Raw genomic sequence first — 20355 nt, 5'->3', positions numbered from 1 at the left:
TAGCCTTGCTCTTGAGGATACTGTAAAAACACAGTGGAAGAGATGAGAGGAAGAACAAAAGAGATGGAACCATTTGAAGTCAAATACCCTGGGTAGGATCGCTTACTCCCCCTGGGCTTCCCACAGAACTTAAGAATGAGAGGCAAACAAAGAAAACAGAAGCACCGCGCACAGTGGAAGAAAGAGCTCACACTTAGTTTTCCTCATTCACGATTCCAGCACTCTAGTTGGTGGATACGGTCAAATAGTTCGATTCAAGCAAGACTGGCTGTGAACACGACTCTCTGTGGAAGACATCGTCACTCAGCAATCCTGTAGTTTTGTTAATTGCTAAGGTTGGGGCAGGGGAGGGCCCAGAATGACATGCAGAAACCTTGTGGAAAAGGAATAGTTCAGTAATGACTTCACCACAGTGTCTTTCTTGAGCCTCCCTAAGTCCATGGCACCGGCACGGAAGATCCCACCTGGCCTCCCCCAACATTGGCTCTGGGGTCAGAATTGAGAGAAATAAGCAGAATTCACACACACTCTTTCACAGTCCACTGTGATACTTACAAAACTTCCATTAAACAAGGGAAGGTCTACATCTATTACCACCACCTCCTCTTGTATTTATTTACCTGCTGCCATCCTTGGATCCTGCAAATGCTGCAAAATAGGTTTTTATCAGTTCCCTAGGGCCACCATGACAAAGTAGCACAAAGTGGCTTAAACCACAGAATGCATTTTTCACAGTTCTGGAGACTGGAAGTCCAAGATCAAGGTGTCGGCAGGTTTGGTTTCCTCTGAGGCTTCTCCTCTTCCCTTGGCTTACAGATGGCCACCTCCTCACTGTGACATCACATGACCTCACCTTTGGGCACACACATCCCTGGTGTCACTCTATATGCCCAAATTTCGTCTTCTTATACAGATACCAGTCAGATTGAATTAGGGCTCATCCTAACTTAATCACCTCTTTAAAGGCCCTATCTCCAACTACAGTCACATTCTGAGGTACTCGGGGTTGGGGGCTTCAACATATGAATTTCTGGGGAACACAAATCAGCCCCTAACAGTGGTCCAGGTAGATAACTCACCGACAGAACTGAGTCTTTCTCTACCTGACACCACCTCCGTCCATTTCTGCCACGTGTAATTAGACAACAGGAATCATTTGTAAACCAAATAGTAGTCTCCTCTGGCATTTGATGCCTCTTTTATATATTTATTTGCTTCCAGTTTTATAAGGTTGTTCTGATGATGAGGGGAGAAAGAAGGAGCTTTAATTCTGCCATTATTAAAGCACACTGGGTTTGTTAAAAATCACTTCTATTCTTGTACCAGAGTTCAATGGGCTTTGAGGTATAATAAAGGTATTCTCAGTTGCCCAGGGAGGTGGTATAGATTATACCTAAGCTTTTGATTCAGTTGAACATCTGTCATTACTGAGCACCACCTATTTCCCAGGCATTATTGAGCTCTCTAGTACAAGGTTAAGTAGGTCTCAGTGCTTACCCACTAGTTGGCGCATATTCCAGTGGGTACAAAACACATGCATAAAGAACTATGCATACTTTGTATGATTAAAAAAATAATTTTATAAAGCACTTTAAATTGAATTTAAATTTTTGAAATTAGCAAGATTGGTCAACTTTACAGACATCTGCAACATTCCAAGTCGGCAATACACGGTCATATTGGTGACGTCATCCTTCAGCCCTGCCTCATCACTAAGAGATGTTGACTTCTCCCCAATTATTTTTGTTGTCCATGCTTGAGGATGCAATAAGAACCCTGGTAAGGACCACACTTCGGAGAACAGGGAGGAACTTTGTTTCCGCTCAGTGCACTGAGTCTCATCAGGGGTCCTAGAATAAATATCACCGGCTGTATCTGTATGTTGAGCCTTGGAAACAAAACCCTTACATGGGGGTCGGCTGGCAGAGCCAGCATAGAATGGGGAAACCCGAGGCAACTCAGTTCTACATATCTGATATAGGAAGCCATCGCATTCAAAGACTACCTTTACTGTCAAATAGCCAAGAAGGGTTCAAGGTACAGCCTCCTGGACAGTGTTACAACCCGTGACGCACTGACCAAAAGGCACAGTTTTTCTTTGAAATCCTTCTCCCTCAACGACTGCCTCTTTGATCATTTCTTGGGATCAGAACACACTTGTTCTGTCCCAAGGCCATCCTATAGTAGCCCACTCTTTGACCTCACCTTCCAGGGGAAAAACCTGTCATTCTGGAGTTCTCCTTCTCTTCAGTAGGCGTGCTCAACGGTAAGAGAGAATTTAAGCACCCTGTCATACGCCCTGGGATGGTTCACCCCGTGCTCTTTGAGCCTTAGCTGTCAAATAGGACTAATCCCTCTTACTCCACAGGGTTGTTTTAATGGCAAAGAAGAAAACAAGAATGTGCTCGGTGATTCATAAGACATTATAACAGCGGCAACAATAGTAAGAGCAGCTAACGCTGGCTGGAAGCCGACTGCAAACGAGGCACTTTGTGTGGATTAGCTCATTTATCCTCTAAACAACCCTATAAGCAGGTGCTACTATTATGCCCATTGTTCAGATGAAGGAAAAAATCAGAGAGGTTGAATCATTTGCCAAAGGTTGCACAGAGACAAAGGGGCAGAGCTGGGATTCAAAGCCAGGCAGACTAGCTCCAGAGCCCTAGTCATTTCCCACGATGTTCTACAGGATATTCTAAACATTCTGTCCTTGGCGCCTCAGGCTAGGGTCCCTAACTAGTGATCACACATTACTACTTGACTGTAACTAGGTGAACAGATTCACTCAGGAGTTCACGGCTGCTATTTTCACTCCTCTTATGTGAACAGAGTGCATGTTTACAGAAATTATCTTAAAACACTGCTTTATTCAACCAAGTCATTCCAGTCATGGGATAATAGGTACTGAGAGATGATGAACATAATTTGGGGCAGATAGTGGGTGGAGGAGGGTGTGGTTGGGTCTTGAAATACCTCTTAATATAGCCAGTAATTACCTAAATGTAAGGCCCTAAAAGAGAAAGTCTCCAAAAAGACTGAGTTTTATGGACTGAACTGTGCCCCCCTCCCCAAAATTCATGTTGATGTCCTAAACCCCCAGTGCCCCTGGAATGTGACCATATTTGGAGACAAAGTCTTTATAGAGGCAATTCAACTAAAATGAGGTCACTAGGATGGTCCCTAATCCAATAAGACTGGTGTCCTTATAAGAATAGGAGATTTGGACACATACTGAAAGAAGACAGTGAGAAGACGGCCATTAGCAAGCCAAGTGGAAAGACCTGGCACAGATCCTTGCCTTATGGCCCTTGAAGGAACCAACGGTGCCAACACCTTGATCCCAGACTACCAGCCTCCAGAAGTGTCAGAACATAAACTTCTGCTGTTTAAGCCACCTAGTCCGTGGTACTTTGCTACGGCAGCCTTGGCAAACTAATACACTGGCCAAGAGAATATTGTGACCCTGGGGAGGCACCAGACCTCAGAGAAGGGAACAGGATGGCTGAAGGAGGGCAGTCCTGCCTCCTCACACTCCCTTACATCATTTCATTTACCCTTCACAACAAGCCAGCATTTAAGTATTATTATTCCCCCACCTACACACGACTGCCAAGTGCATATTCCTAAAATATTTCTTTCAGCATGTTGCCCGCCTGGCCAAACACCTCCGGTAGCTCCCCACTGTCTCAAGGACAAAGTTCAAATTCTTCCCAAGGAGTTCAGAAAAATCCTTTGTCATTCATCAGCCACAGAACAGGAAGCACCCTGGCTCAGCGGCACACATCCACATCATCGTGGTAAAGGAAACCTGGCCTCTCCCAGGACGAGGGGAAGTTCTCCACCCACACAGACCACCTGTGCTGCTAAGGGACAAGAAGCAAGGTTTCCTACAGGGGAGACATTCCCCAGTTCCAAGTGGGTAACAAACCTACACACCTGGGAACTGAAAGATTCTCCAACTTCTAGTGCTGCAAATCCTGAGCCACATCCCTCCTTCCACTGGCCAAATACTCAGACTTCTCAAAATCCTTTGCTTTTAGTGGCTAGGGGTCCACTTCCAGGTGAAGACAATGCCACGGGGCAGTGCTTAGTTAAATCACTTTTCCTTTGCTGCCAGTGCATAGTGTTCTTTCTTCTAAGGAATCCAGAAAGATCTTTGGAGACATTACCTAATTCAGCACTTTTTATATGAGTGCTGAAGGGTGTTATCAGCCTGGTTTGGGAGAGGAAATTACTTCCACAAGAAGACACAACCAAGAACATCTCCACCTTTCCAGGGAGTCCTGGATCATTACAACAGACTAAGATCGGTCTGGGGCTCCCCTGGTTCCAAGTCCGTCGGTCTCTGACCCTTTCAGTCTTGGTCAACATGAGAGCTCCAGTCGTCATGTTTCTGGAGGATGTAGAGCCCTATCACCTGGCCAGAAGGCAGGCTCTGGAGTCCGCCTCACTGTCCCTCGGAGCGGCCAGTCCCACGTGAGCATAACAAATAAGCTGCTGCCTTTTCCTTTGGCCCCAGCTTGTGGACACAGCCCACACCACTGGCCCTTTGTCCTCGTTCCTCTCTGACCTTTTCCTGCTGGCACTGCAGATTGCATCTTACTTGCTAGAGAACTGTCAATCTGCCTGGTCCTTGCCGTCAATCTGACCCTTAGCAGCCAAATCCTGTCTCTCTAGACTCATCAACCTAACAAGTAGACGTTCCCCTGGAAACTCTTCCTACCACTTAATTAGACCTCTTGGGTGAAAATGCTCTGACATCTCCCGAGTCCATTTTTACCCACCCACTCCCACTACTTTACCACCACCATTTGTTCTGCCGTCTTTGATGCCAAGTCCCTCCAGTCACAGGTCCTCAAGCCTGCCTGCACACTGGAATTATTCACAGAGATGATAACATTCCCCAAATCCAGGCTGCACCCCAGACATTATCTCAGACTTTCTGGAGCGGGACCCAAGCATCAGCGTTTCTGTGAAGGTCCCCAGGTGATTCTGCTGTGCAGTCAAGTCCAAGGGCGATTGTTCTAGGCCGTTTCCCCAGTGGAACTTCATCTCCTCACAGGCACTGAGCTGCGGTCCCAGCATGGCAGAGGGCTGCACCCAGGTAGGAAATGACAACATCAGAAAATAACATGAAAGCCAGAGAATGAAGATAAAGTGGTCCCCAGCCATCTCAGGAGATGCGATGATACAAACAGCTAACATTACAAGAGGAAATTGCCACTTGGGGGCATTTGCTGCTGTGCTGTTGAAAGTGGTCAGAGCTTCATGTTATATTTAAAAAATGGCATGTAGTGCACCATAGCTGGTAGTCAGAAAGCCCGTCATAAACCTAAAGAATCCAAGCCGCTAGTAATTAAGGTTGGAAACCAGAATGAACCTCCATCGCAGCCCAGCTCACTAGCCTGGGCTTTCTGACACCCTGGGGATAAGTCATTTCTCCGAAAACGAGACAAATGCATTGGGCATCCTCATGTAGTATGACTAGTCTGCAATGTGGGTGGTGAGTTCTGGAAGATCATATCCTGGGTGGGAGGTTGAATAAGCTGAACTTTAAGATGCTCTTTAGTGCTGGAGGGTCTTTGATTCAGGTGACAAGCCCTGAAGGTTCTAGAGGAGGCTAGGAAGAACATGCCCTGTGGTCTGCCTGGGCCCCTGTTCTGCTCCGCAGAGCTAAGCCAGGCCGGGGAGAACAGAATGCCCTGCTGTTCAAACACAGTCAGAGGTTGGATCTGGCATCGCTGCAAGGCCTGAGCTAACTGGAGACAGTCATTCCGGTTCCAGAAAGCTGGGGGTGTGACTCAAAGTGACAGCCAGGAGGACTGTGTGGGTGAGAGGGGCCCCTGCACTCAGAAGGGAACAGTTCATTTTTCTGCCTTGTTTACTGGCTTCCCAGAGAGCCAACAATGAAGGCTGCTAGCGAACCAGGCCACAGTGATGTTTACTTCGCTCTCATCACCTGCATACGGACAGCTAGATTTGCTCAGGGCCTTGCTTTCCACCCACTACCAGGGGCTGCCTCACCTCTCCCAGGCTGGCAGGGCACCCCTGAGAAGTACTTTCCTTAGTGTGCTGCTTGGTAACATGGTTATGCCCTTGTAACTCATCAAGGTTCCCTTGAGGCCCCAGCCTCGCTGGGGAGCGCCCACGGGGAAGGGGTGTGGGGTCTTCCCCATTTACTGGGAAAACAGCAATCGGAGCAAACAGTGTGACAGCTGGTTACAGCGACAAAAATAAAGAAATAAAATAAGGCAAGCAGAAGGAGCGCCTATTTAGAAAGGAAAGATTTGGAAACTTGAGTTTGGTGGGATGAAATTAATTACAAATTGCTTTCGTGTCAGTTGGCTAGAGCCTGATGTCAAGACATCGGATTCCCTGCATAGCCCGGTTAGCACCATGCAGGGAGATCAAAGTCCGTGAACACAAACTACTCCCCTCACCCTCATCAAACGGTCCCCCAACGTCTCACTGATAATAAGAGGGGGAGCCTGGGAAAACAGTTACCTGTGCTTCTCAAAAGCAGGTCAGCCTTCATGCAAATATGGTCACCAGTGAAAAGGAGGTAAACTGTCTTCACGTCCCACTGCTCTCTTTACGCTCTGCTTAACACAAGGCTCAGTCCACCTTCTTCCCTAGGCTCAGCTCTAAACCTGTGGTCCCAGGGAGTGCCGGGATGGACAGCCCAGCACCCATCCTACAGGGGGAGGCTTCCAAACTGTGCTCCAATAAGAACCCTCAGGGGCTGATTCAGGGGCACCAATTGGGCTTCAGCAAGGTGCAGGTTTCACATAGCACACTGCTGGCATTTGGGGTGGGGTCCTTTCCCACTGTCTGGGGCTGTCCTGCACTTTTCAGCTCTAGTCCCCACCCGCCAAAGGCCAGTAGAGCTCTCCACCATCAGAGAAAGCTGACTATGCTCCCACTGCTTTCTGAAAGGCACGTGGAAAGGCTGATAACAATGTCCCTGGTGGAGAACTCCGGGAAGGGCATCGGCACTCATATACATCTTATTTGTGCAGGCTTTCTGCTCAAACTTTCTTCAAACAAATGTTGATAGTTTATAAAACCATGGTATGCCGTCCACTGTTCCCCAGGGAGCCAGAAACCCTGCTACAGAGTGGACCCACGCGGTCACCCGGCAGCCGCTCCGCTAGGCAGCTGCTGTGATGGCTCCAGCGATCAGGAAGGGGCTGCCCTCGGAAGGAAGCCCACATCATCGCTGGGCCCTTGGCCAGGAAGTTCCACGTTCTCCTGCACGGAAATTTATCTCCCTCTGACTTCTACCCACTGGGGCTGAGTCTGACCTCTAACGGCCACAAGAAGTAAGTTTGTTACCTCTTCTGCACAGCTGCCCTTTAAATATTTGAAGAAAGCTGCCTTATCTCTCCCAATTTCGCAGGCAGCTTAACTCAATTCTTCCCATACAGGCTTATCATTTGGGGATCACTTTCTATGTCTCAGTCACTTGACTGATGTGATCTTTGATTATCACAAAAACACCATCAGGTAAGCTTATTATCCCAATCTGATGGTGGAAGAGGAGCAATCAGCTTGACTCTACACAAGAAGTAAAGGGCATGGCCCACATTTACTTGTTTTCAAGTCCCTGCTCCTTTTATTACAAACCTGCAGTTCCCACACCTGACTCCCAGAGCCCCCTGGGAAGGTATATTTTAAAAATAGCAATACACAGGTTCTCAAACAGATTTAATGAACCAGAACCAGATGATTCTGATAGAACTGATTCAGCGATCAGCATTTAAAATCTCCTGTCTCCTGGGATGGTTAACCTCCTCAACAACCAAGTTTCCCTTTTTGGAGGGAACAAGCTTTCCTTTTTAAAAAAATCAACATTTTGCCTACAATGTGTAAACCCAAGGGTGGTCTGACCGGTACACTCCGGGACAGACCCACTGCCTCCCTTACTCTGGGATGATGTGCCAGCGATGGGACCTGAGTGTGCATTGCATCACCCAGAGAGAGGGGGAAACTCCACCCAAGCACACAGCCACCAACACCTGCTGGAGATTCAACACGGCCACGCACCTCAGATTTTGTCCCCACGCCTTCTTTTCCCCCATCCTCAACTCCGTGAAGCGCATCTCTTGAAGGCAATTAAAATTACACAGTGTCCTGATTTCAATCCTCCTGTAACCATGCTGAATATTTTCCACTTACAAAAAATTAAGTTTTAATTAAGTTTTTTCATCAAAACACCAGTCCCGCTGATAATGTGAAGAAGGTCTGAGAAAGTAATTACGTGCACAATCTGTTTTTGACACACTTCCTTCTCCACTGGGACATTCTTCCTGTCTCCTTTACTTCATTAGCAATCCCCTGTTGCCATAGGAAGGCCTGCTTTCTTCTCTATTTACCAGAATAGAGACAAAGAACCAGGTTTCCTCCTTTGTACACAACAGCAACTCCTCCTGCATTTAATGAACTTTTAGGCATCAGGTTACACCTGTGAGTCTTCACTGTTCCATTTCCCCTTGTTGTGAGCATCTTCCGCTGCAGGTCAAAGAGCCAGCCAGGCTTATATGGGGGTACTGTGGGGGAGCCGATCACTTTTGCTTCCCATCCCCCACTACCTAGCCATTACGTTAAGAAATAGGCTACTGGGAGTTCGAAATATGTAGATACTGACAGGCATATGCAGAATAGATAAACAAGATCATACTGTATAGCACAGGGAAATATATACAAGATCTTGTGGTAGCTCACAGAGAAAAAAATGTGACAATGAATATATGTATGTTCATGTATAACTGAAAAATTGTGCTCTACACTGGAAATTGACACAACATTGTAAAATGACTATAACTCAATAAAAAAATAAAAGTTAAAAAAAAAGAGAAATAGGCTAGACTTTCTGATTCCCTGAAGGCCAAAGTGATTAAAATGATACACAGTTTTGAATAGGTTCAAAGACATTTGGCATTTGGCAAACTAACACCAATATTTTCTATGCCTCTAATTCAGCATATTAGTTTCCTAGAGTTGCCATTGCAAATCACCACAAATGGGGTGGCTTTAAAAAAAAAAAACACTGAAATTTATTGTCTCAGTCCTGATGGCCAGAAGTCTGAGATCACGGTGTTGACAGGGCCGTGTTCCCTCTGAAGTCTCCAGGGCAGTACCCTTCCTTGCCTCTTCTAGCTTCTGGCGGCCCCTGGTGACCTTTGGCTTATAGATGGGTAGCTCTAATCTCTGTTCCTGCATGTTCACAAGGCCTTCTTCCCTCTGTCCCTGTGTCCTCTCTCCTTTTCATACAGGGACATCACTGGACTTGGGGACCACTCTAAACTCGAGATGATTTCATCTCAAGAGCCTTCACTCATTACATCCACCAAGACCCTATTTCCAAATAAAGTGACATTCTCAGGTTTCAGGTGGACAGGAACTTGGAGTGGGGGACATTATTCAACCTACTACACTCATCTTGAAGCACATCTTTTGGAGGAAGCCCAAGAGTGAGATGGGAGGAAATTGAAGCTATAACTAGGAACAGAGAGACCAGGATGCCTGCAGTTTACCCACTAACAGATAAAGGAGACCCACCCCATCCTCCGATGGAACCACCCAGGCATTTTTTTTTTTTTTTTGGCTCATTTTTCCAACTGGCACAAGGCAAACCACAAAGTCCAAATGAAGAGATTTGAACAGGTCTGCAGTTTACATCTGGAGACACACGATCCAAAATTTGTAGACTAGAACCAGAAACCTGGCATGAAGCATTTTATCATCAAGTAGAACTCTCCCTAACCCTGCCAGAGAGCGAACTCATACCTCTACCCCTGATCTTCATTCAATAAATCTGAACACATGTTCTTCTCTGACAGCTTGCTTCAGGGTTCAAAACAATGGATTTTAGGAAGTCTGGGCTCTGCCGTAATTTGGTGCCAAACTTTCTTTTAACCGACATTTCCCCCCTGCTCATGACCATGCATTTTCTAATTTAGTCAATAGCATTTCTTTTCTGAATCCAGTTTCTACTTTCCTGCTTCAATCTGTTCCCTCTAGCTAGAAGCCTCTTTGCTTTCTTCTCTTCACTTTCCACCCAAGTGGTGGTTTTAAAACACGGTTGGCAAATTCTTCAACACTCCTCCTATCAAAAAGGTGGACTCTAATTCCTCTCCCCGTGACCTGTGAGCCAAACAGCCTGGCCCAGTGACTCACGTCCAATGAACAGAATGCAGTGGAAAGCAGGAGTGAGGCTGAAGACTTCCAAGGCGAGGGTGTGAAAGGCGGTAGGACCCCTGCCTGGCTCTCACTCTACCTTTGGGACACTCAGTGGAACCCAGCCAGCCAAGCTCTGAAGAAGACTGGCAGCCACATGAAAAGGCCATGCGTAGGTGTTCTGGCCACAGCCGCAGCTAAGGTTCCCGCCGACAGCCAGTATCAACTGCCGTACATAGGAGCGAGCAAGCTTTCTGGTGATTCCAGCCCCTGGCCTTCAGGCCACCCCTGCTGATGCAAGTGGAGCGGAGACAATCCAGCCACACCAAGCCCTACGAAAACTGTAGATGCATGAGCAAAATAAACTTGTTTTAAACCATAACTGTTGGGTGTCTGTTATTTGGTGGTGGGGGTAATTAGGTTTATTTGTTTATTTATTTATTTATATAATGGAGGTACCGGGGATTGAACCCAGGACCTTGTGCATGCTAAGCACATGCTCTACCACTGAGCTATGCCCTCTCCCCTCCCCAGGTGTCTGTTATGCAACATGAAACAACTGGAGCACTCTACCTCTGACCATCTTGACCTTTCTAAAATCCTTTTTTTTTTTTTTTAAGATTATATAACACGAGCCTGCCTCATGACACCATATAACAGGTCAAACTCAACACGTCCAAACTAAAACTCATCTTTCCCCTCAAACCTTATTTTCTCCCAGTTTCCTGTCTGAGTGACTGGTACCACCATTCACCCTACTGAGCAAGCTAGAAACCTAGGGGTCATGCTGACACCGCTTCCGCACACCATATTTAATAAATGCTGAGTTCTATTGATTCTGCCTTTTTCATGTCTGCAGAATCCATTCACTGCTCGCTTCTCCATAATGTCCACTGGAGACGCTGTCACCTTTCACCGGGATGCAGCAGTGCCCTTACTGATCCTGCTCCCATCCCACTCCAGTGGCGCTGAGTGGTCATTGCAAACCACAAGTGTCTTCTTTCACCCTTCCTGCTTAAAACCCTTCAATGATTTCCCACAGTTCTTAGGATCAAACCCCAAATCCTTAAAGGAATAATAAGGTCCTACATGGTCTGGCCCCCACCTCCCCCCACCCCCACCCTGATTCATCTTACCCTGAGTTCCCTCCTGTTCTTGGGCTCCAGCCCATGGCCAGCATGCTCTCTCAGTTACGCTGCGCTGTCCCTCACCGCAGAGCATCAGCAGCAGCTGCCACCTCTACCTGCAATGCAGTTCTGCACCCCACTCCTTCCGGAGCTAATCTCTCCTCATCCTTCAGTCTCTCCCTAGGTATCACTTCTTCAGAGGAGATTCCTCTATTTTACATATCAAACACTACTATTTATATGTGTGACTTTTTGGTTCATGGGTGTCTCCTCTACTAGACTCAACTCCAAGAGGGCAGGAACAATGTCTTCTTCTGCTCCCGACTCTATTCCTAGTTCTTAGCCACAGAGTGTGTGCACAACAAGTGTATGCTGTGTGAATGAACCGTTTCTCCTCTGGCTTTAAATCTAGCCCAATACCTTGTTGCAAAGAGATTTTCATTATAAATTATGAATGAGTGGAGAATGCTATTGCAAATCACTCCAAAGGGTTCTTGCAGCATAAAAAGCTTAGAAGAGAAAAAGTAGAACCTCAAAGCTCAAAAATACAACTATCTTCTGGCCGTTGATGGATGAGTTCTTGAAAAAGAAGGTTCTCTCAGGGTTGTGGCAAGGTATGTTGGGGGAACAGGGCTTAAAAACAGAAGAGGTAACTTTACAACGTTCCTTAAGGGCCTAATAGCTTTAGTATTTTGTTTGTTACTGACTCCCAAACTTTGTTAAGTGGGCAATAACTGTAAACAACTCTAAATAGAAAGAAATGGAAAGAGACTGGTGTCGTGAATTCATGCAATTGAGACCAATTTATTATGGCTGCAATATTTCTCTAATTTTTTAGGATACAGGTTTTTTAGACTATACACCAAGAAACCTGATGGCTCTCTAAACACATAACAGCCAAATGGTCTGGCCATGAGGCATCACTGGCTCAAGATTGAGATAATTTTCCCAGTGTCGCCAACGTCTCACTGATGGTTTTGAAATTCTCCAAAGATGAATCCAGTTGTTTCTCCAACTTCTTTGGTGTTCTTTGCCTCACATCCCTAAAAGTCCTGTGACTGAGATGCCACTTACCAGTCTGATGTTACCTTGGTTTTAATCTGGTGGCAATAAATATTATTGACATTTTACAAAGATTTTATTAAGCACTATCTTTCCTGCACTATTTTTTGTTACATAAATTGTTTAAAAAAGAATCATTTACTAATCTAAACAAACCACCAAAAGAACTCTAAATAAGTTAGAAATTTTGGACCAAAGCATTGAAAATATTAGACATTGGACCTTAAAGATACGTTCTGACAGGAGAAAGGTCTATGGAAGGCTAAGGGAATATTCCTGGGGCTCAGAAACCCTATTACCGTTTGCTGAAGGGTTCACTGTTTTTGCCTTGACATTAATTACTCCCCAAAATCCGTTAATCATCTTGGCAGAATGGACCATTTTAGGACCAATGACCTGCAATCCTCATAACTTTTCATTTCCAACATGAAGAGCAAAAGGCCAGTAGTCTTTTGCATACAATTTTGCAACAGAAATTAATGTTATTTAATCAACAACTGATCAAATAAAAGGCAAATTAAAAAAAAAAAAAAGGCAAATGGAGGGCAGGGAGGAAGAAACAGAGCTGGAAAATTTTCCTGCTCCATCCAGGCATCCCCTCTTTCCCTCAGGTATGTCCTATGGTCCTTGAGGGCTATTTTCTGCTACTAACTTCTTACACAATGGCCACTGATGACAGTAAGAGCTTTGCTGTAAGTTATGGGGATGGGAAGGAAGAATTCCTGTAAATGATGTTAATTAACACTGACTAGTGTCCGTCTGATACTGTGTTCAGCTCTTGTGTCAGAGTGACAGTCTTCAAGGTTCCTCAGGTTGCAGGGCTCTCTTGCAGCATTTTTCAAAGACCCCTTAAACCATCTGCCCCAGCAGATGTGGCTCTTAACTGCCACAAGAAAATGAAGCCTCACCTGTGGTTTAAAAAAAAAAAAGAACAGAACCATCCTTGAACATTAAATGTTGTAAGCTGATTCTTGAGGGAACAAAGCATGGACCAGGTTCTGTCAGGGGACCACTAGACTACTACCAAGACTGTTCTGTGACGAGTTGGACCCCAGGGCCCTCCCTGACAATCAGCAGTGGGCTGATGACTCTTTTGGAAAGAAGGAGCCCCTCTCCTCAAACCAGCTGAAATGCCCTGGCCCTTGATCTCCTCTGATCTACCTCTGACAAGTGCACGAGACAGATAGAAGCGATCTCAGGGACCCTCGGGACTTCCCGGAGTGATTTTCATGCAGGCCTCGTGAAGCAATGACACAGACAAGGGGCCTGCATCACTATGTTTATTTTAATTACTGAAAAGTTTTCATTTATAATTCATTGGTACTAAGACTGCTTGGAATGCCTTATTAAAAGGGACTTTATTTTTTTTTACCTCTTTGTGACCACAGGAAAGAGAAACATCTTAAATGTGGTATAAGAATAAATTGTTACCAAAATAGAACCTAGTGTCACTAATTACAGTGCTACCCAACCCGCATTTATAAAATCATCATCCTGGTATGAACAGAGCAACATGTAATTTAGCCTCCAGCTAGTGCAATTAACAGGGTGTTAAAAACTCAGCACCACAACAGTAACTCTCCGATGATTACTAAATATACCCATTCTTCTCTCTCAGAAAGTCCTGTCTAAGTGGTTCCCCAAAGCAGGGAAGTTAGCAGTAAGAATCAAGAGAGGGACATCAGAGGAGAGAAAGTTACTTCGGTATATATTTAATGGATCCTCCATTGTTAACAAGCATTTATTAAGGATCCAACGTGCTTCTAGATACTTTGGGGGATTTTTTAAACGTAAGATTTGTAATCTAGGAATAGAATTCGAGTCCATGAGGAACCATATGGAACATGGCTGCCTGAAGTTATTTCTGGCCCTAAAGTTTACTGCGAGCCCCAGGTTCTATTCCAGAATGTACAAAGATGAGTTCAGGGTTGGTGCACATGCTGGAGGAACCCAAGTGGGGTCACAGCCAACAAGAAGCGATGGGCTCGGACATCTTTGGACAGCATGAGAAGTCCCCTGGATTCCAGGACTTTGACTGGCTTTGTGCCCTTCCTCAGTGTCCCACGGGGGACAAGCTTGAAGAGAACCATGCAAGTGACAACTATGAGACGTGTCTCAGGTTTCAGTCTCTCGGCTGCTCTAGACAGCTTACGATGGTGCCTGGAAAATCAGCTCCTACAAGGAGGAGTGGAAACTCATGAGCTGTCCCTACTGGGCTCACTGGGACACTGTGACCACTGACCAAAGAGAGGAGTGAGAAGCATCAGCATTGGGAGAGGCTGATAGATGCAACGGCTCCACTGCCGTATGCAGAGACACTGAGGAGCAATATTCCTAGAATCAGCCCTCAGGGTGACGGAATATGCATGATGACCCGAATTCCTGCATCACAGAGGAGTCAGCAAAATGAGGAACGGGGCACGAAAAGACCCGTGTTAATGCTCTTTTGCTAAGTGTTGTCCCCTCCCTGTGTCCATGTCACCATCTGCCGAGGGAGAGAAATAGAACAGAATATGCTCAAGTTTCTGGATGACCTCCAACAATGGAAAGAGAGAAGGACAGAGTCTGTGCCCTCACGGAACTTCCCATCTGCACTCAACAGTGAATGGTAAAGCACATTCTGATATAGTTTGTTACGTCTTGACAAGAACCACTGCATATTTTATACAGAAGAAGTTAGAATGGTCCGATAATTTCTCTCCAGTCAAAGTGAAGGCAGCAGGGCTCGGGTCCATGCTGATGAATGAAGGATGGAGACAGGGCTGCCAGGAGCTCACCGCAGACAGGCTGACACCTATGCCCAGGGTCAAGGTCCAGCCTGCTCAAACGCCCTGCTGCAAACTCTCAGGCCAAGACAAGAAGCCAGTACAAACAGCCATTCTGGAAAGGGGCAAATCCAAATGTGATCTTCGCAAATGCTGGCTACATTCTGGCCAATGGTCTCAAGGGTGCTTTCTGCAGGTGCGTGTTTTGAGAAACCCTGCTTTAATTTTGTGACAGACTCCTGTCAACATTTCCCATGATGCTTTGGAAATCATTTCTGCCCTTTTAAATTATAACAATAACAGTTATCAGCTCCTTCCCCCTATCCCACTTAGGCGTCTAAAAATGGAGCAAACAGCATGGTTCACCAGGCTGCAGAATAAGTCCTCTGCCATCACTCCGATGCTGTTACCAGCTCACCACCAATCGGCATTCTGTGTCAATTCCATCCCATGAACCACAGTTTTCTTTTAAAAAGGTGCCTATCATGTCATACGCAGGGCTCTGCAAAGAAACCAGTAATGAAAATGATTATAAAGCCTTTTTCAACTCTCAGACTTGACGTATAACAGCTGAAACAGGAGTAGGGCTATAGTTCCTTGCTTGCCTACGAAAGATCTCACGCCAGGACTCAGGTTAAATGTGAAATTGATTTGCTTTTCAAGAAGCTGGTTATGGCCACACCCATGAACTACAAGGTGTCTCTCCACTTTGTTATAGAGACCATGCCCATTCCAGGGGGAGCAGCTTAGCACCGAGTAAGACGGTCACTGGTAAATGATCACACAGGCCAATTCCATCAAGAAATGTTAGGACCTTTCTAACTGGAATTGGTGAGAGAATTTCTCATCTTTACTTTGAAATGAACTAGTGGCATTTAAAACTCTACATGGTTTCCTTAACATGTCTCACTGAACTGAAATAAATGAGAGTCAAATGGGGGAAAATACTTGACCACTTTTTAATGTGATTTTTAAATTATGATTTAAATATTCAAGTGTAGGCACAGAATATCAAGTGGTGGAAAAAATTTGCCTGAGAACTGTGAAGTACCATCATAATGAATGTGGAAACTTAAGTATTTTGTGTTCTAATACTTTATTCAATATTTGAATCCTCCTTAATGTTTTATTTTCTCTTTGCCATGGATCTCCCTAGTTCCTGTTGAGTGGATAAGCAGAAAACATAAACAAATAAATCTTTGGAGCTTAGCTGAAATGCTACCTATCAACAGCTTTATTGCTTTATATTTTAATGCTCAGTGCCAACAGTATGTCTTTGTCTTTGTTTTCTGCTTATTAAACACAAACCAAAACAATTATGCTTTCCCACAAGAAACAAGTTTTTTACCATAAAAGTTAAATTGGTAATGATGCATATGGATCATAGACATCTTTAAACTGCCTGAGCAGAAGGTAGTTTACGCCAGGTGACTGAGCAAAGCCACCCAATGTTCAGTGGCTGAATTATACAGGGTCACTGGTTGTGAGCAACACGAGTTTCATCTGGTTACTTTAAAGAGAAAAGGGATGTGTTGGAAGAAGATTGAAGAGTAGACAATTGACAGAAATGTTAGAAAACCAGGCAGAAACTAAGGGAGGATGCCCCAGGATTTACCTGCCTATGGCATGGCAGCCAGCACCAGCACACTGGCCACTTCTCTCACTGCCCAGCAACACTGCTGCCTTAAAACCTTTCTCAAGTGTCCCTTGGCCTCTACAACACTTCCTCCAGATACAAAGTCCAGAATAAGAGCACCGATTGGCCAAGCCTGAGTAACACACCCTTGCTCTAGCCACCAGGAGGCAAAGAGATGGAGTCTTCAGCCATTTCAGCTTCTGAGAGGGAAGGAATCTCCCTCCAAGAAAGAAAAACACAGGTAAATGCCCCCTGCAGTACAGTGTGTTTCCACGAGGGAGGATGTAAACATAATTCTACCACAGGTAGAGTGATGAAGACACCATCCCATCCCCTTCGTGTATTCATGATGTCTATTTTTGTGATGCTGCTGGAAAGGTACCAAACGTCTCCATCTCTGCAGAGGTCTTGGTCGATTTCACATTTGCATTTGGGTTTTCATTAACAGTTGACATAAGTTATCCTCTCATTCATACTATCTAGCAGGCCCTTGGCATTTGAAGATTCCATATTTGTGTCTTCTCTTTAAATGTAGTCATGCCTTATAATAGTGGTAGTAGCTATGATACAAGGCTGTAGAGAGGATTATACAAAATAACATATGTAAGGCCCCCCAGCACAAATGTGAATGCAGCTGGTGAGGAAGTCAAGCTTGACACCCCATGGTTGCACCTCAGTTTGCAGTGTGTGAGAATTTGGCGATCCTCTAAAGTGTCTGCATGCCCTTTACCGAGGACCATGAGCTACTGCAGTCCCAAAGGCTTTCCTTCGTTGAAAAATATGCAAAGTGGGGTTAGAAGGAAAAAGGAGCTGGAAAGTAAAAATGAGAGAAATAATAGTCTAAGGCATCCTCTTTCCATTTCATTTACAAACTACATGGGATAACATCTTTCAGGGGAGTAGGTTCTTAAGTTAGCATGAAAGGAAAACAGTTATGTCAACATAACTGAATGTTTGGATGATAATCTACTGAAGTGACAATTTGATGGGCAGCATATTCCAATGAACACAGCAAAAAAAAAAAAAAAAAGTGCAAAGACAGCTTTCCTAAAGGAGCTTGATAAGTTTCTTCACCTCCTCATGCCTTAGTTCTCTTGGAGTCAAGAAACACCTTACCAAACACCTAACATAAACCATACACTCGCTCTGCATTGCAGATATCAGATCAGTTCCTTCTTTGTAGTTACCAATACAGAGAGTATCTCCTCGGGGGAGAGTGGGAGCATGAATTAGATCCACCCAGAGTAAGGTGGCACTGATCTACTGCATCTGTGACACGGACATTCAAAGCCCCCCGGGCAAGGGGAGGAGGCAGCTCCAGCAAAGCATGATTTGGAAAAGCAAAATCAGATAACTGCCAGGAAAATGGCGCAATAAATTGCCTTGCCTTCAAAATCAAATACACACCACTGTCCAAATTAGATACTCAGGAACAACAAGAAAATTGAGATGATGCAAAAATGTTCTGGCTAGGTGTTTCCTTGACTCCTCCTCCTCCTTTTTCTATTTCCATAGTAGGTTTAAGCCTCAACACTTAAGAGAGCCTACTGTTCAGGAAAACAGATTTGTTATTTTAATAAGCCTCCTAAAATGACACCATATAACCATCTGTTATGAACCCTTGCAATCCTGCCTTCTCAACTCCTCTCTGAATATCAATATCGCTACAGCCAGCCACCCATCCAACCCCCACCCCCCATCCCAAAAAAATGTCAGGGTAAGAGGAGGAGAGAGAAGTTTGGCAGGGAAAAAAAGAATTAGGCTGCTCAGAATACATTTTGTTAACTATTCCTCACCTATTTCTCATGCTATAAACAGCTTTCAAAGTCAGGACAAGTTCACAATCTTAAATATGAAAGATCTGCCAGGAAGTAGAGGATACATAGCAGGGGAAAGGAGGACGCAGAGAAAGCTGAGAGCTGGAAGGGAGCTTGGTGATTATTCAAGCCCACCCTCACATTTCACAGCTGAGAAAACTAAGGCCCATGTCTTTAGGTGACACCTACAGAAGCAACCACTTAGCATCTGTGCCAGGTCTAGAACCTGGTGAATCTCTTGCCCCACAGGCCAGAAAAGTTAAGACACCAAAAGACTGTGAAGTTCATCATAAAAAAACAAAAACAAAAACAAAAACAAAAAAACTTAAGGCCAAGGTTTTTGTGACATTATGTTAAATGATGTAAAGAGAATTACAAGACATGGATCCTGTCCGAGTGGTTGGCACACTCAAGGGATAAGACAGTCACTCAACCACTGCACGTGTACAAGAAACACAGACAAAAAATTAAATTGTTTTTAAAACATGGGGGAAGCATGTTAAACAGCACATTCCTACTTTAATTTCTATGCCCAGAGAGCTAATTAATGACCACATTTTTGCCCATAGAACCAGGAAAAATGGAGATGCTTCTGTAGGATTAACTCTGACGCCTCAACATCGTTGGAGTATTAGAATATCATGTCAGGCAACCCTAGAACAACTTGACGTAGTCTTCAGGGAAAGGAGTCGTTAATACCATTTCTAACAGATGGGGTTTTGGCCACCACAGATGAGAAGAGTTTGGACCAACTAGGGACAAAAGCCTTAGAGAATGTGGGGGGGGGGGTGTGTAGAAATGTGGGACATCTATCCTTCTAGAGAGGGCCAACTCATGCCAGGGTAACTGGGTGCAGCAAGAAATCACCAGAGAGCTTCAATAACTAGGTACTCACGTCCAAGCTGACAATGGAAGAAAAACCATGGCAGCAGGATAAATGTGAAACCCGAGGGAGCTGATGCAAGTGATTAGACCAAAGCAAAGAAGGATCTAGGCAAGAGAAGACTAGCTGCTTGGGATGTTAGATGGGCTTCATTTTGAATGGTATCTCCAATCAGCGAAAAGTGGTTGCCTAGATATTTGTGTTGAGAAAGATGCCTAGTCTATGTTGGGAAAGAGCGTTATGATCTTCCATAGAGGAGCCTACTTCCATGAGGTCTAGACCATAACATTACAGGTAAATGTAAAGAGAGAGATGGAACATGGACAACATTCTCTAGAAAGCAGCACTATGATGTAGCCACCAGTCGTGTCAGTGTTCATTGCTTGCTTCGAGAGATGAGTGAATTGCTTACCATGTGCCAGCTTGGCTCACGGCAGAAGGCACAGAGAGTAGAGGAGCCACACAAAGTTAGGGACTTATCTAACGGTGGAAGAACAGGCAACATTGGTTATGTCCATCCAATCAGACCCCGTGGTACCCTGCTATACAGTGTCTTCCCATCCTCTGAATGGAGGAGGCACTTGGCAAAGGCTTGTAAGGCGTGGGCTTTTAAGGAGAAGGGGTTATGGCAAGCTCGGGTGAGAGGAAGTCTACTAAATACTCTGAAGGAGAGAAGCAGGAGGTATTAACAGATTCAGCATGGTGAAGCCCCAGGGTAGTCATTTTAGTGTTGCCTTTCTCATATATAGCAAAGGATACCCAGTGGGAAACTCTGGACTACTTCGGTCCTGCAGTTCTAAGATGGGAGCTGTGTAACTAGTGTACATCTTGAAATCTGTAAAACAGAAAGCAGGCTAGAGAGGATGAAACACTGCAAGTATTGGAA

At 45.0% G+C, this 20355-nt stretch overlaps 1 protein-coding gene and 1 long non-coding RNA gene across 6 annotated transcripts in view; one reads left to right on the top strand and one right to left on the bottom strand.

Annotated features, from left to right (window-relative positions):
• RGS6 (regulator of G protein signaling 6) overlaps positions 1–20355 on the bottom strand; it is a 474528-nt gene that overhangs the window by 289745 nt on the left and 164428 nt on the right. The window lies entirely within an intron of this gene.
• On the top strand, positions 275–18397 carry LOC116664337. Its single transcript, XR_004320815.1, has 3 exons — positions 275–286; positions 12384–12389; positions 18243–18397. It is a non-coding gene; the product is annotated as an uncharacterized LOC116664337 (long non-coding RNA).

Source organism: Camelus ferus, chromosome 6 (genome assembly GCF_009834535.1).
Source record: "Camelus ferus isolate YT-003-E chromosome 6, BCGSAC_Cfer_1.0, whole genome shotgun sequence".
Classification (NCBI taxonomy): domain Eukaryota; kingdom Metazoa; phylum Chordata; class Mammalia; order Artiodactyla; family Camelidae; genus Camelus; species Camelus ferus.
This window is presented reverse-complemented; position numbering and strand designations above follow the sequence as displayed.